This window comes from Adiantum capillus-veneris, chromosome 23, assembly GCF_014529385.1.
Source record: "Adiantum capillus-veneris isolate H3 chromosome 23, ASM1452938v2, whole genome shotgun sequence".
NCBI lineage: Eukaryota > Viridiplantae > Streptophyta > Polypodiopsida > Polypodiales > Pteridaceae > Adiantum > Adiantum capillus-veneris.
The window spans coordinates 32,495,757-32,510,008 of NC_140953.1; the positions used below are offsets into that span (position 1 = coordinate 32,495,757).

At 41.4% G+C, this 14,252-nt stretch overlaps 1 pseudogene; it reads right to left on the reverse strand.

The window, feature by feature from the left end:
• Positions 1 to 1,884: 1,884 nt before the first annotated feature.
• LOC147427608 (uncharacterized) lies at positions 1,885 to 4,271 on the reverse strand (annotated as a pseudogene).
• Between the last annotated feature and the right edge of the window lie 9,981 nt (positions 4,272 to 14,252).

Sequence of the window (14,252 nt, forward strand, 5' to 3'; positions counted from 1 at the left end):
GAATGAAGTAGCGAGCAACAAGTTTGAATATCTTTCATTGTCTACCCTCTCTTTCTGGAGTAGCTAAAAAACAAATGAGCAATATCTATCAAAAGTATGCCTATCACTGTTATTATAGGCATAGCTAGCATCAAATCCCTCCAAATACAACCTTTCTAAATCATCAAGCAAAGGTTGTAAGAAGTATGACAATATGTCTCCATGTTTCTTCTCAAGCTCCTTATTTGAAAGAGGCAAAAATAGTACTGGAATTGAGCCCAAAATGGATCGTTTACCACCATTAAGCACTAAAATTTCCACTATTGCACTGTCTTTCATGGTTGTTGAAGCTGCCTCGAAACCATCCCAATGCAATAGTAGAGAGAAGTTTCTTGGATCTCCTTGAATTAACTCTCGCTCCCCGCGAATTTGCCTTTTGCATTTGGTACATGCAAATTCATAGGCTTGTGCACTCTCATTCCAAGTTGTGAGAAGCTCCTTACTACATAAAGACGTAGGAAAGGCACGATATGACATCTTACACTTTTCATTCTGGCATACCACCGGAGCCTCCCAATAAGCATTAGGGTTCCGAAAGTCCTGGTATATCCTCATCTTCTCTCCATCCCAAACTTCTTGTATGAAGTCTGGAAATTGAGAAGGTTCCTTCCCCAACCACTTTTGGCGAGCTCTCCACATGGCCAAGAAATCATGACAGTACTCTTCACTTTGACACAAGAATTTCAATTGGTCAATCAAGGAAAGGTACAGGAAGGACATCATCTCCTTTCTACTTCCATTACACTTAGAACATCTTTCACAACAAATGGTACAGTCTCTCTTAAGATGTCTAGTTCTAACCCCATCAATGCAAACACACAAAAGAGGCGTGCAATCTTGAGAATCCTCTTTGCTAGGAGCAAAGACTTGAGGTTCATGAGGATTATTTTCATTACCAATACATAGCTTCCATTCCTGGGTAATGACCATACCTTTGTCTTTGTAAAGTTTTAATACTTCAGAAAAGTTTGTAGGAGTTCGGAACTCATTAAGATTTCCATCCCAATCCTCTCTTTTCTTTGCTAGCAATTGGGCAAGGCATTCTGTCTTAGCTCCACAAATAGAACCTAGACCTTCAAATAATACTCGAATCACATCATCCTAAAGTTTTATTGAAGTGCAATGAGAGTCCATCACCGATTGTAATCGAACAATGGTGCTCCATATGGCTTCATTGAGAGCATAGTCTTCTTCGTGCTCCATATTCATCCTAGAGATTGGCACAAAAACAAGACATGATAATTAAATAGCTTGGAGATATTTTTGAACAAATATTGACAATAGATCTCCTTTGCAACTTGATACTAATTGCACAATCTGAGAATTGCCAACAAGGTTGATAAATGATATGTCAAATCTTGAGACCTTAGGGACTGTGGACTATCTTGAAGAAGAGGTGGGTCTATCAAGTGATCTGATTCAAAAATGAGAGCTACTATTTTCCATGGAAGTTTCTTTCTGGACTTTGAAACAAGCTAAAACACCACTAGCTAAAAGTTGATCACACACTGTAATCGAATCATGGTCTTTTCTACCACAATAACGAGTTGTCACTAATTAAATAGCTTGCAGAGATTTTCTCAAAAATATTAATAATAATGCTCCTTAGAATCCTAACAAGTGATACTGATTATGATATTGCAAACAAGGTTGACAACTTAATGGGGGGGCGGAGAGAGAGAGAGAGAGAGAGAGAGAGAGAGAGACTTTGTAATATAGAGAAAATCTTTCCACCACAAAAAAAAGAGACTTTGTGTCATGCTACAATACCATTTCCATGTGGTTTTTGATGTTATCAAGAGTTTGGAATGCAAAAAGTACTCAAAGAGTAGGGAAGCCTTGGGGTCAAGTTACAATGAGTCTCCTTAAAGGAATGATGGATGCAAGCCCATACATCCTATGTTGGATTGTATTGTTTGAAACAATATTCAATGGAGAACGACTACGTATAACATAATAATCTATAATCTTTAAATTCTTCTTCAAGAGAAGAAGTTGAAGGTTTCCATCCCAACCCCCTTCATCATCGATCCATATGTCCAAGTACATTGTTTTCTCCTTGCTTTTTCCAAAGAGATAATAGTGACTCTCCTTCCAAGCTGACTCTATCTCTTTGGAGCTCCATAAAACGAGGTCTAGCTCATTGGCAACTATCTCACGTTCCTATCTTGAGCAATCTTGAAAACGGGTGGTTCTATCTGTGAGGTAAACACTATATTTGGTCTCAAATCTAGTGAATATGCAAGGCCAAAATAATTTTTCTGGTAGAAACATGGACTAGAACATATACCTAAGGTAGCCATCACATCACCTTCATGTGAGGCTCATTGGTGTGCCACACTAACGAAGAGACTCAACTGGACACACCTGCGAGAACAAAAATAGTGTTAAGGCTCTATTATCACGTTAGTGGAGTATATATCTAGTCGGATACAATGCTGTAAAAAACCTAGGCTTAATATAATCTTGCCTACAACTTTTGAAATTTATCTCTAAAGTTAAAATTCAATGTAAAACCTAGGCCCGGTGGAAACATATGTCAGGACTTAAAGGACAAATCATGTTAACGTATCTATATGAAGCCCATTTTACAAAGGCAATGGTCAGCTAGGAGCCGTAGCTCTATCCAATCATAAACTAACTACAGACCTGGTCATGACCATGGACACCCTAAATGAGAGTACTTTACTAAATTTTAGTGAAGGCTTCACTTGGAATTAAACCATGACTGTCATGCTTTGATTGAAGCAAGTAGAAGAACTTCAATTATGAATGATACAGCACGATGCATGCTCAATACCTTACTACACCGTTTCAAAGAAAAAATTACGAAGTCCAAATAGACGCATCATGGAAAGAGGAGGTTCTCCTGGCCGGAAACAATCCCCGATATAGGATAAAGGCTGCTTGTTTGCTGATGACTTACGTCTGGCAAGCTATGGACTTTGACGTTGGCAGGGCGGATCAATGTCAAGTCACCTTTCCTCTGTCGAGTTGAGCCTGCGTATGGCTGTAGTTGGAGTTGAAAATTAATGGTGCAGTTTAAATGGAGACAATTTATTTAAACCATTAATGATCTTGAGCAAGGAGTAGCTTGCACAAAGAGGGGGACAAAGTCCATGGAAAGCACCGCTTATGAGCACCACATGCAGCCAGTCGGCCTACTGCTGCGATGCATGGATGAGCAGAGATGGTCGAAGACAACTGGACAAATAAGTCACTTAGAACTTGCAAGGAATCAGCTGGCGAGTGGATTATAGCTCCAGACTAGAGAGAGAGAGAGAGAGAGAGAGAGAGAGAGAGAGAGAGAGAGAGAGAGAGAGAGAGAGAGAGAGAGAGAGAGAGAGAGAGAGAGAGAGAGAGAGAGAGAGAGAGAGAGAGAGAGAAAGAGGGGGGAGAAGGAGGCGGGGGATATAAGATTACACTTGGTTACAACTAAAATAATCATTGTCAATTGATTAACATAATTGAGCATATTCTCAAATATAAAGAGAGGAAGAGGAGGGAGAGAGTGGTGAATGGATTAAACGACCAAAAAACTTCATAACTGCAAAATGTTTATGAATCATCTTCCAAAAGATCGCTACATGAAGCATTATCCAATTCTAAGCCCATGGTTCCTAAATCAATAAAGAGAGAAACAGAATTGTCGTTTGTGGATGCATTGCGAGCTTCATCATCTTCGAGTGCGTCATCCTCCATCTCATCATCTTCATCATCATGACAATCATCCTTGCTAAGACTTGCTGCCGCCGGACTTGATTCATCGACCTCCCTCTCCTCTGTTTCCACCTCATCCAAAGTTGGAGGTGGAAGAGGGTTGAAGATAGTCTCCACTTCAGTAGTGGAAATAATGGTTCTCCCCCGAGGTGTTTCGGGAATTACGAACCAAAGTTTTGGTTGGTGGATTGCTGGGATATAGATGACCTATAAATTAAAATTTCTAAGTGAATAACATTGGTATAACTAATTCTACAAGCAAATAAGAATAAAGAAGGTACATGTCACTCACCTGCTCACAATTGCACCGTAAAACTAAATTGTCATAGCTCCCTGTGTGATGCACACTAGAGTCCACCATGTAGAAGCCATTCTCATGTCGTCTACACACATTTGCAAACCACTTGAACTCGAAGATGAAGGTATGAAAGGTTCTAAAATTAACCTTTAGTATCCTTTCAATCGTTCTGCAGTACCTGGCTTGAGTCATCGTCTATGTCAAAGTTGCCCATGATGGCACAAGCCATGGTGGTTCTACGCTCATCAATGTGGTGCGTACAAAAGTAATGACCCTTTGACCACATAGAGCTAAAGTAAAGGCACTACAAAATAGAAAAATATATTAATTTATCAAATCCATATTAAAGATAATTTCAAGAAATAGCAAAACAATATGGTTTAGGTATGTGAGTACTCTACCTTTCAAACGCAGCCTCGTACATACTCCCATTCTTTGTTGGTGATGTCTTCTCCGCGTGCTTTTGCCTCGGCCATTCTCTCATGAATCCACTCTGCACTAATGAGATCTCGGAAACATGCAAGGTGTATAGGCACTGGGGGTGCCCTCCTTCCTCCATGTGCTTGTTTCCATGCTTCTCTCTCTTTCAAACGCCTTGCCTTTTCCACTGTCCACAAGTCCACCCACTTGGTCATAATCTTTGCATTGAGAATGCAAAAGCTATCGACCACTCAGGATAGATTCATATCCATGTTAAGTAGTTTCCCCTTTCCACTTGTCAAGTGCGAAGTCATCCTTGCATCTTCCTCGTCTGACCACATGCGAGGCATTGAAGGATCAACTTGTGCCAAATACTCGGATATGTAAACAAATGCCTGTTGAATAATCCACCCTTTGGCCATTGTTGACCGCTGGGTCAACAACACAACATAACTCAAGTTTCGTACCAAAGTCTTATCTTTTGCGAGTTATGAAATGCTGCGGATTATGGATATAAACGTCATTTGTAATGAGTAGTTATTCTAGTTTCAGAAGCCGGGGTGCAATGGCACTTCCAGATTGTAAATACAAAGCCATTTGACCCTTTCAACCCCATTTTTGGTTAAACCTAAGGTAGCCTTAGTATATAAGGTACCTAGGTCATTTTGTAAAAAAAGACTTTTAATCATAATCAAACTTAGCGCTGCCGTCTACTGTGTGTGAGAGAGAAAGAGAGTGAGTGTGAGCTTCATCCTCCCGCTATGCCCGGCTCGCTCAACACATTGGAGATCCGACTGCACCATTGCAGTAGGCTTGAGGAGAGCTATGCGACAACACCAAGCATTCCACGCGAGACGAAGCGCACACGCCGACACATCTACGAGCTATTTGTGGCCGTAAGTGTATCAAACGATGTCTGTTTTCTACGTGCTAGTAGTCTATAGAATCGTGGCGACATAAGCTACGCATAGGTACTCATAAATTTCAGTTTCAGGTAGTTTCGAAATTCAGCTCTGTCATCCTATGCATTTTCCACAGACGGGTTTAGAGTGAGGGTTTTGAGTGTAGAAGCTTAGGCACAGGTGTATCCTAGTGAGGGCATGGTGTTCCTTAATTTTCGTACGAATCTGGAATGATTAGGTGAGTTACCTTTCGTATGTGTGTATGTGGCTAGGTGGTGTATTTGAGAGGAGTGAGGTTCTTGATTGTGGTTTAGTTGGCCTTCCTGAGTGTTGTATGTGTAGGATGGTCTCAGCCTGACAAGCTTAAGAGATTTCCTCCGTGTGCCTATCGTGTCATCTGTGTCCTCGATTGACATTATGTTGATCTAGGTAGTGTTTGCATGCACTTCATGGGTGTGTGAGTCTTTCCCGTCCAACATTGGCGCCGCTGCCGGGGACACAAGGACCTAAGTAGGTTTCCTACTAACACTCGTGTGATGGTTGCTTGATTTAGTTTTGGCTAAAAAAAGCGTTTTTCTTAAGTGGATCTGGAAGAGGATATTTCGTGATCAAGTGGATAGCCAGGAAGCGTGTGTCTTGCCGAGGGTCTACGACTAGATAGGTGTAGTTAGGATATGCGGATTAGAGTAGTTGTTGGTGGTCGAGTGATTTGTGAGGTGATAAAAGTGTTTACTAGTCCGTGTGTGGCAGTGAAGCGTTTTTCTACTCATAGATGCAAAACCCCATATGGTTTGTAGGAGTAGCTTTAGGTAAGTGATTCGATTCTGATCTAGAGCTATTCATCATTGAATTATTTGCTACAGTGCTTGATTGCATTTGAAATCATGGAAAAGTGTGCTTTTGAGGGTAAAAATGCATTAAACAAGCTTTTGTGGATATTTTTGTATGACTGACTGATGTTGTGCATAAAAAAGAACATTTGCAAGGGTTCTGTGAAGAAAACCTATTCTGTAAACATAGACATCCTACGCGTAGGATGTCTCAAGGGGGTTCTGGAGACCAAATTTGAAAATTCTGACTGCACCAGTGGGTTCAAAGGGTAGGTTTTACCCTAGTAACATATTGACTTTAGTGTTTTTCCCTATTTTTGTTGACCAAAAGCCAAAAGGCGGAGTCAAAAAACGCAAAATTTCAGAAAAGGCTTAAATTGAGTGATTTTTGCATGTTTTTGCAATTGTGAAGCATACTTGCACTTGCTGAGAGCATAAGGATGCATTAAGGACACTTCAGTATGAAAAAATCAGCAGTAGACATCCTACGCGTAGGATGTCTACAGGGTGATCTGTGCACTTTTTGGAAAATCTGAGGTGACCAGTGTGTTCAGAAGGTAGGTTTTACCCTATTTTCACCTAGAAAGTGGAAATTTGACCAAATTTTGATAGATCAAAGCCAAAAGACGAGAATTGCCAGACATCCTACCCAAATTGTGCCCAAGGCATAATTTTTGAGACCAAACCATAGGATGACTCCATAGGCATGTTCTAAATGATGTTTTGAGTGCATGTGAGAGTTTTAAGCTCATTTGGATGAGAAAATTGGGTTCAAAGCGGACTTTAGCACTTCTAACTAACAAAAAGCAAGAACAGCTAAAATTTGGGACTTTTGAAATCCAAACCAAAATCTAAGCATACCACTGGGTTACTGACATCAAGGGGAATCTGTGGGACAAGTCTGGGGTCAAACAGACCAAAAAGACATCCTACTCGTAGGATGTCGTCTGTGTGATTTTGGACTCTAAACAAAATTTTGAGCATACCCCAATGATCAGCACCTTAAGGAGAGTCTGTGGTTCAAATTTGGGGAAATTCTGAGCAGTTAGACATCCTACGCGTAGGATGTCTACTACATAATTCTGAAACCAAAATTCTATTGTGACCATACCATGATGTCATATAGCCTTAGGCAAGCCTCCTAGTCAATTTTGGTCCAATTTGGAGTTGATTTGACTTGGGAATTCATCAGAACAGACATCAGGCTTCTGGAGGAGATTCTTGAGCATTTGACCAACCTATAGGTGTCAGAATCAAAAAATAAAAAATAGATGTGAGTTAAGCACATCAAGGGGAAGCTACAGTGCAAGTTTGAGCTGAAACAGAGCAAAAAGACATCCTACGCGTAGGATGTCTCCAGGTTGATTTAGGACTCCAAACCAACCTATGAACACACCACTGTGATCAACACATCAAGGAGAAGCTGGAGTGAAAATTTCAAGTCATTCTGAGAAAAAAGACATCCTACGCGTAGGATGTCTCAAGGCCATTTTTAGGTCCAAATTAAAATCTGAGCATACCATTGTGTTGCTGGACTCAAGGGGAGTCTCTGGAACAAATTTTGTTAAATTCTGAGCAAAAAGACATCCTACGCGTAGGATGTCTCTAGGCCAACTTTAGGGTCCAACTGTAATTTTGACCATACTAAACTGCAATTCACTGTTTTGGCCATAACTTTCACAAACGGTATCGGATTGGAAAAGTTTTTATATCAAAACGTAGCCTGAGAGCGGCTCTACAGATCTTAGAGAAATTCATCCGGAAGTCAGGGGTGTCTAAAAGCGACAATTTGCGAGAATTGTGACGAAACAGTTGCGGTTTTGGACATAGTTTCGACTTTTCCCTAACCAAAGCACTTGAACACAATGGACTAAGTCTACTTGAACCAAGCAAAAGCTCTTAAGCCCAGAAATCATGTCTACCCTAGATTCAAACGCAGCTTACACAAGCTTGGAGATCCCGACGATAGAGGAATATCCTCCCACAATGGATCTTCCAAACTTGCAATTGATAAAGACCCATCTTGTTGAGAGAGTTTAGATGATTGGTCATGAGAGTGAAGGACTATATAGATACATTGACGACAATGAGGTCAATCTTTATAGGTGCTCAGATCCATACCTAGAAGAGATAACGGATTACAAGCTCTTATATGTTTACACATACGGAGTCGACTGTCAATGGAGATCTATAGTTGTCGACAAGTATGGACGAGAATACAGAGTTGTAGAAAGCACAAATCCACAAACTGTTCTATAAAGAGGTGGATATTTGGTCAATGAAGGACCACAAATGCCTCCACCAAACACGAGAATTCCTATAGGATTTCCAAGAAGAGAGCCACCAGGATTCCCTTCAAGAGCGATAACGAGAGAAGGATTGGGAGAGTCTCTGGTTAGACTTGTAGACAATCCACGAGCTAGACCATCCCAAGTCCAGAAATGGGTAAAGAGAAAATACTCCGGAGATAAAGATCCGAGAGATCACGTAACGGCTTTTAGAAGATTGATTAGAGCAGAGGAAGTCAGATTTTGCGACACAGTTTGCGGGATTTGGATTGACTCTAGAAGATGATGCAGCTACATGGTTCGACTCGGTGGAAAAATGGGATTTTGAGACCCTAGATGAGCTGTTTGAGGAGTTTATTGAAGAATTCTCGCCAAAAGGCATTGCTCACAACACGGTCGCGCAAGTCCATAGATTCAAAGAGAAAGAGAATGAATCAGTACGCAAAGCATCATGACGGCTCAAGAGATATGTTAAGCTCTGTCCGAGAGCAGAATTACCTACGCAAGAATGACTGATGCTGATCTTTATCCAGGGAATGAGACATGCGGGCCTTCAGAAGGATCTGCATATGATAAGGAGGATGACGCTAAACGAGTTGATCAAAGAAGCTCTTTATCTAGTGGATAACTGTGAGGCATACAAAGAAAAGGACTTAAAGAGTGAAGGAGATGACACATCCTCTCATCACAGTGTTTCACAGATAAGTGATTTAATTGCCAAGCCAACGGCACCTATTGATCAAGAAAAGCTTATCGACGACTTGGTCAAGGGGTTGATTCCTCTTGTAAGGTCTGATTCGGGAGAGCCGAAGTGGTGTGAAATTGAGAGAAAATGGACGAACCATAGGGGGGAAGAGTGCTATTATAGCATGGATAATGCTAGGGAGAGGTATGTACAACATGTTCCAGAAGAACCTACTCCACCTAGATACATTACGGGGAATGCGCCAGGACCAGCAGGACTTAAAGGCCACAGCTTGTCTTAGGACAACAACCTCCGCTGCCAGGTGCTAGAATGCCGGTAGACATGAGATACATGCCAATGATGGAAGCATCAAATAAACCAACGCTAGTACCAGCTACAATGTGGTATAGCAACCAAAGTGAGTACTACCCTTTGGAGCAACAAAATGTGAGAAAAACACATGGAGTGGTGAGGCCAGTACAACCTCCACCTCCTGGGTTTCAGTCGAAAGAAAGAAGGTATGAAATGGACGAAAGGACATTGCAATTCATTTCAAATAGCGGCTTATCTAGGTCAAAGCTTGCTTATAGCCAAGAGGAAATGCTAAAAGAATCTCCTCAACCAGAGACAGATTGTCACAAAAGTCGTGACAACCACTTGGTCAAACAATGTCCTCATACAGAGATCACTGAAGTAAATTCCTATTGTCTTGAGTGTGGCATCACTCACTTGATCCCCGATTGCCCGAAAAAACCAAACCAAATCAGGAAAATCACGACAAATGTATTAGGGATTGTTCAGCTCCCTAGTAGCTCAAAAAATGAAAATGTTGTACCAGTTCAAGTGGTTACGAGAGCACAAGCCCAAAAGAAAGCTGATGAGAATCCAGAGACAAAGAACACGGAAAGTGACACGAGTCCAAAGACAGATAATGGACCAAAGACAGACGCACCTAGTCAGAAAACCAAGAGCAAACAAAATAGTTGGAAAGCTAGAAAGACTAGGATGAAAGCAGACAGGGAACGAGAGCAAAAATCCCTAGCTGAGAAGCTTACCGAAGCTGAGGAGAAGATAAAACAACATGAGGAAAAGGAGGCACCTTCTCTTACACAGATGGTTAAACCTCGAGAAGAACCATCCACGGATGAGAAACCGAGAAGTGCTAGCTCAGGAGGATCTGTGTTGGCAGAAAAGGTTAATGAGAAATTAGATGCCCTCTTGAAAGCCTACGAGGGGAGGCTCAAAAACAACCAAACCCAAGAACAGAGGTGGATGACATATCCCTATGCGGAATTAGAAAAGCAAAGGTTGGAAATGTGCAGGAAAATGATTCAAACAGCGCAAGCTTTACTAGAACCACCAGTTGCAAAACCTGAGGATGTGATCCGTGTCATGCCTACACAAGCAATCCCACCAAACCAGGAACTAAAAAAGCCAAATTCTAGTCATGAGCACAGACCAAAACTCAAAGACCCAGCATTAGAACCAAGGATAGTACTGAATACCACGGATAACTCTTCCGAGGGATTTCACCAAGCTATACCTGAGGATTGTAAAGAGATAGATGGTCTTGATGAATTGTGGAAACAAGTCAGAGAGGCCAATGAAGCCGATGACCTAAGAAGACGAGTAGAAAAGACTGGTGATGAACGAGGAGTGTTTCTACCACCAATAGAGGAATTTGAGACTGGATCTCAAATGAATCTAGACGTGAGATCGTGTTGGGGCGACAAAGGATCTGTACAATCTATGGATAGTCAACCCCATTCGCTAAGAACACTATCATCCTACATGGGAGAGTACGAGACCAAGTCAGATGTGGTTGCAGTTCCATCACAGAGACTGTCTCCCAACAAGGCCATCGATTCAAAGGGGCTAGTAGATATTCTATCTACCCCAGTCACATGTACAATAATGTTAGCCGAGTTGCTCAGAATAAGACCAAACATGTGGGCTAATGTGGGTAAATGTCTAGAGAAATTTGGTGTAAAAACCCCAATGACTCGAATGGAGGAAGGCATCAAAGAGCTTGAAATGCCTCAACTAAATACTAGGCCAGTGCCATTAAACAAGGTAGGTGAGTATTACGAGGGAGAATATGGAAACACCACCCTTCTTGTGGAATTCAATGGTGAAAAAACCATGGCAATCCTTGACAGTGGAGCTGGTGTGGCCATTGCAACCAAAGAGGTTTGGAAAAAATGGGGAAAACCTGCCTTGAGATCCACACGAATGACCCTACAGCTTGCAGACGGACACAAGGAAAAGCCCCTAGGACTGCTAGAAAAAGTAATTGTTACTTCTTGTGGCATTGAATATGAACACACTTTTGCTGTTGTTGACTTTGGCAAGAAGAACAACTATGAAATCATTCTGGGAAGACCATTCCTACGACAGTTGAAAATGGTCCAAGATTGGGGTTATGACCATATATACCTGAGACATATGGAAACCATAACAAAGGTAAACTTGAGGGACCATAGCTATAGGGATGTGATGAGAACACTGGTTGAGGAGTTTGATTCCGCCACAGTTGCAGGATCAGAACTTCCAGCTTGGTTAGGTAAGCCTAAAGAACTGTGGATGTGTGGAGCTTCACAATGTGGTAGCTTGAAACGTGAGGAATGTATCCTAGAGCGAGCTATGGAGGATAGGGACTATATCCCAGAACCATTTCTTGAAGAAGAGTTAGAGCCTTTTGGATGGGAACACATCTTGGCTACTCTGGACGTGTGCGTCGTGGAGGATGCTCCCACAACAAAGTTTTGTGATGAAAATGGCTATGATGTCGTTCCTTATTTTGCAGTGAGTGTAATCCAGGAAAATGAAGAGAACCAGACATTAACAAGCTCTCAAAATAAGGAGCAAACAAAGAAATGTGGAGAATCAAAAGATGAAGAAGAGGACGAGTTCTATGACTCTGTAGAACACTTCGAGCTTGAAGAAGATCAACGACCTGGGAATCAATGTCATCACTACATGAATAAAGTGCATCAAAAGTGGATTCCAAAGTCCTCAGTGAAGACATAGCCACCACAAGCATCCTCATACATGGCTCCTAATAAGGATGAAAAGACTCAGCTAGGAGGAATACGCCTAGAGCAACGAGCTAACAATGCTCTAATCAATGGGCTAGAAAAGTCCTCCAAGAAACTACCACCCACGAGCAAACAAACAATAACTTTCCAATAACAGCCAAAAAATCAAGGGAAAGTACAAGAAGTCAACCTTGCTGAGGATAGTAGCGATAGTGATGAATCTTACAACATCCCCTATCATCAACTCAGGCCATCACTATCACCAACCCCTTCAGCAACAACCATGACAGGTCAAAAGAATAGTACAACAAGTCAAAGCCAAAAAGCTCGACAAATCTGGATACCAAAAAGCCAGATTGGCCAAAAACAGATATGGATTAAGAAGACAAAGATCTCTAATGACAAATCAGAAGATCCAACACCAAAACAAAAACAAGGAAAGCGTGCACGAACGGGTAAGAATATCACAAAGTCGCAAGCTTTCACAACTCAGGTTTGGGTTCCAAAGAAGTTGATTCAAGCAAAGACCACTGTTGACTCACACAACAAAAACGTGGATCCCAAAGGAGTCTCTTTAAGCACAAACGAAGCACGGGCAAGTATGGGTTCCCAAACGAGAGCCAGCAACAAAACAGCCAATAATCGCAAAGAAATGGGTCACAAAGAAGAACAACAAAACTGTTGTCAGTGCATCGCCGCTTGAATTCTTACAATTCTTCCTACGATTACAGTAAAGTTAGAAGAGAGCAAGTCGCTTCAATCAAGCAACGATACAGGATCTCCAAGGACCATTACATTTCTTAGAATACGAAACCTCGCCAACAAATGCCAATAAGAAAATTGCTTATACCCACATCTTGCACAACATAAATCTTTTCCATGCATTGACTGTGTATGCATAATAGGGTTACATTACAATGCCTGCATAGGCACAACTTTTTATTGCCCAAGCACAACACATACCCTTTGCGATACCCTGTCGTAAAGGATGACTCCAAATAGGAAGGGGGGAGGCATTCTGAATGCGGACCTAACATTATGACTATTAGAGGGCAATGTTTTGCGAGATGCATTGAATTTTTGTGTTTTATTGTGATAATTTTTTGACGAAATTTAGAGTATATGCCCTCATAGTAGTGTTACAGAGGAGTATGGGGACAAAATCCATATATGAGACCCTAGGGACATGTGTATAGTGTACATAGCATTTAGATTTCTATTTGAATGATTTTTCTTTTGTTGAGTTGTTTTAAGATTTTCTTTGTTTATTATTAAGAAAATTTAAAAAAATCCATAATCCACATGAAGAAAAGACTGATGAGAGGCTTGAGCACTACAAAGAGAAGAAGGTACAGGGAAACGATGAAACTTCACGAAGTATGTCTCAGCAGCCACTACAACAGCCGAAGAACTTGTCACAAAGCAGTGTCAACATGGAACCGACAAGTCATACAAGTTAGAGTCGAGTAGCTACGCCACAAAATGAGTGAGGTGTTAGTCCCAAAGCTTCAAGTAATATTCTCTGTGGTCTAAGCGTCTTAGCTATTCTAGGTACTGCTCAAGCTGGAAGAGTTGAGCATATTTACGTTGTGTCACTCATGCTGGTATAGGTGAGCGAAAGAGTCGAAGTCTAAGTACTTAAGTCTGGTGAAGTGAAGGAGAAGGTCCAAAAGACACTCACGTACTGAGCACAGTGAGATACGAGTGGAGAAACTTCTACATCGAAAACCCTTCTTGGAAAGGTGGAAGCTATTGAGACATCTTTTGATGTCACATGTGCTACATTTATTCCTCGAAACACCCATCATCTCCTTCTTTCACATTGCATGCTTTTGTTGACAAATTTCCCATATGCATATAGAGTGTCCCATAATTGGCACTTGCATTAGGCACTCTTTCCGTGTTTCACCCAAGCACTCACCTTTCATGAACATGTACTTCACGTTCAACTAATCGACTCCAATAAGAGCGTATACCAAAGGCATTTTTTTTTCCCACCGAGTTTTTTCCCTTTGGTCATCCAGGTTTTAGA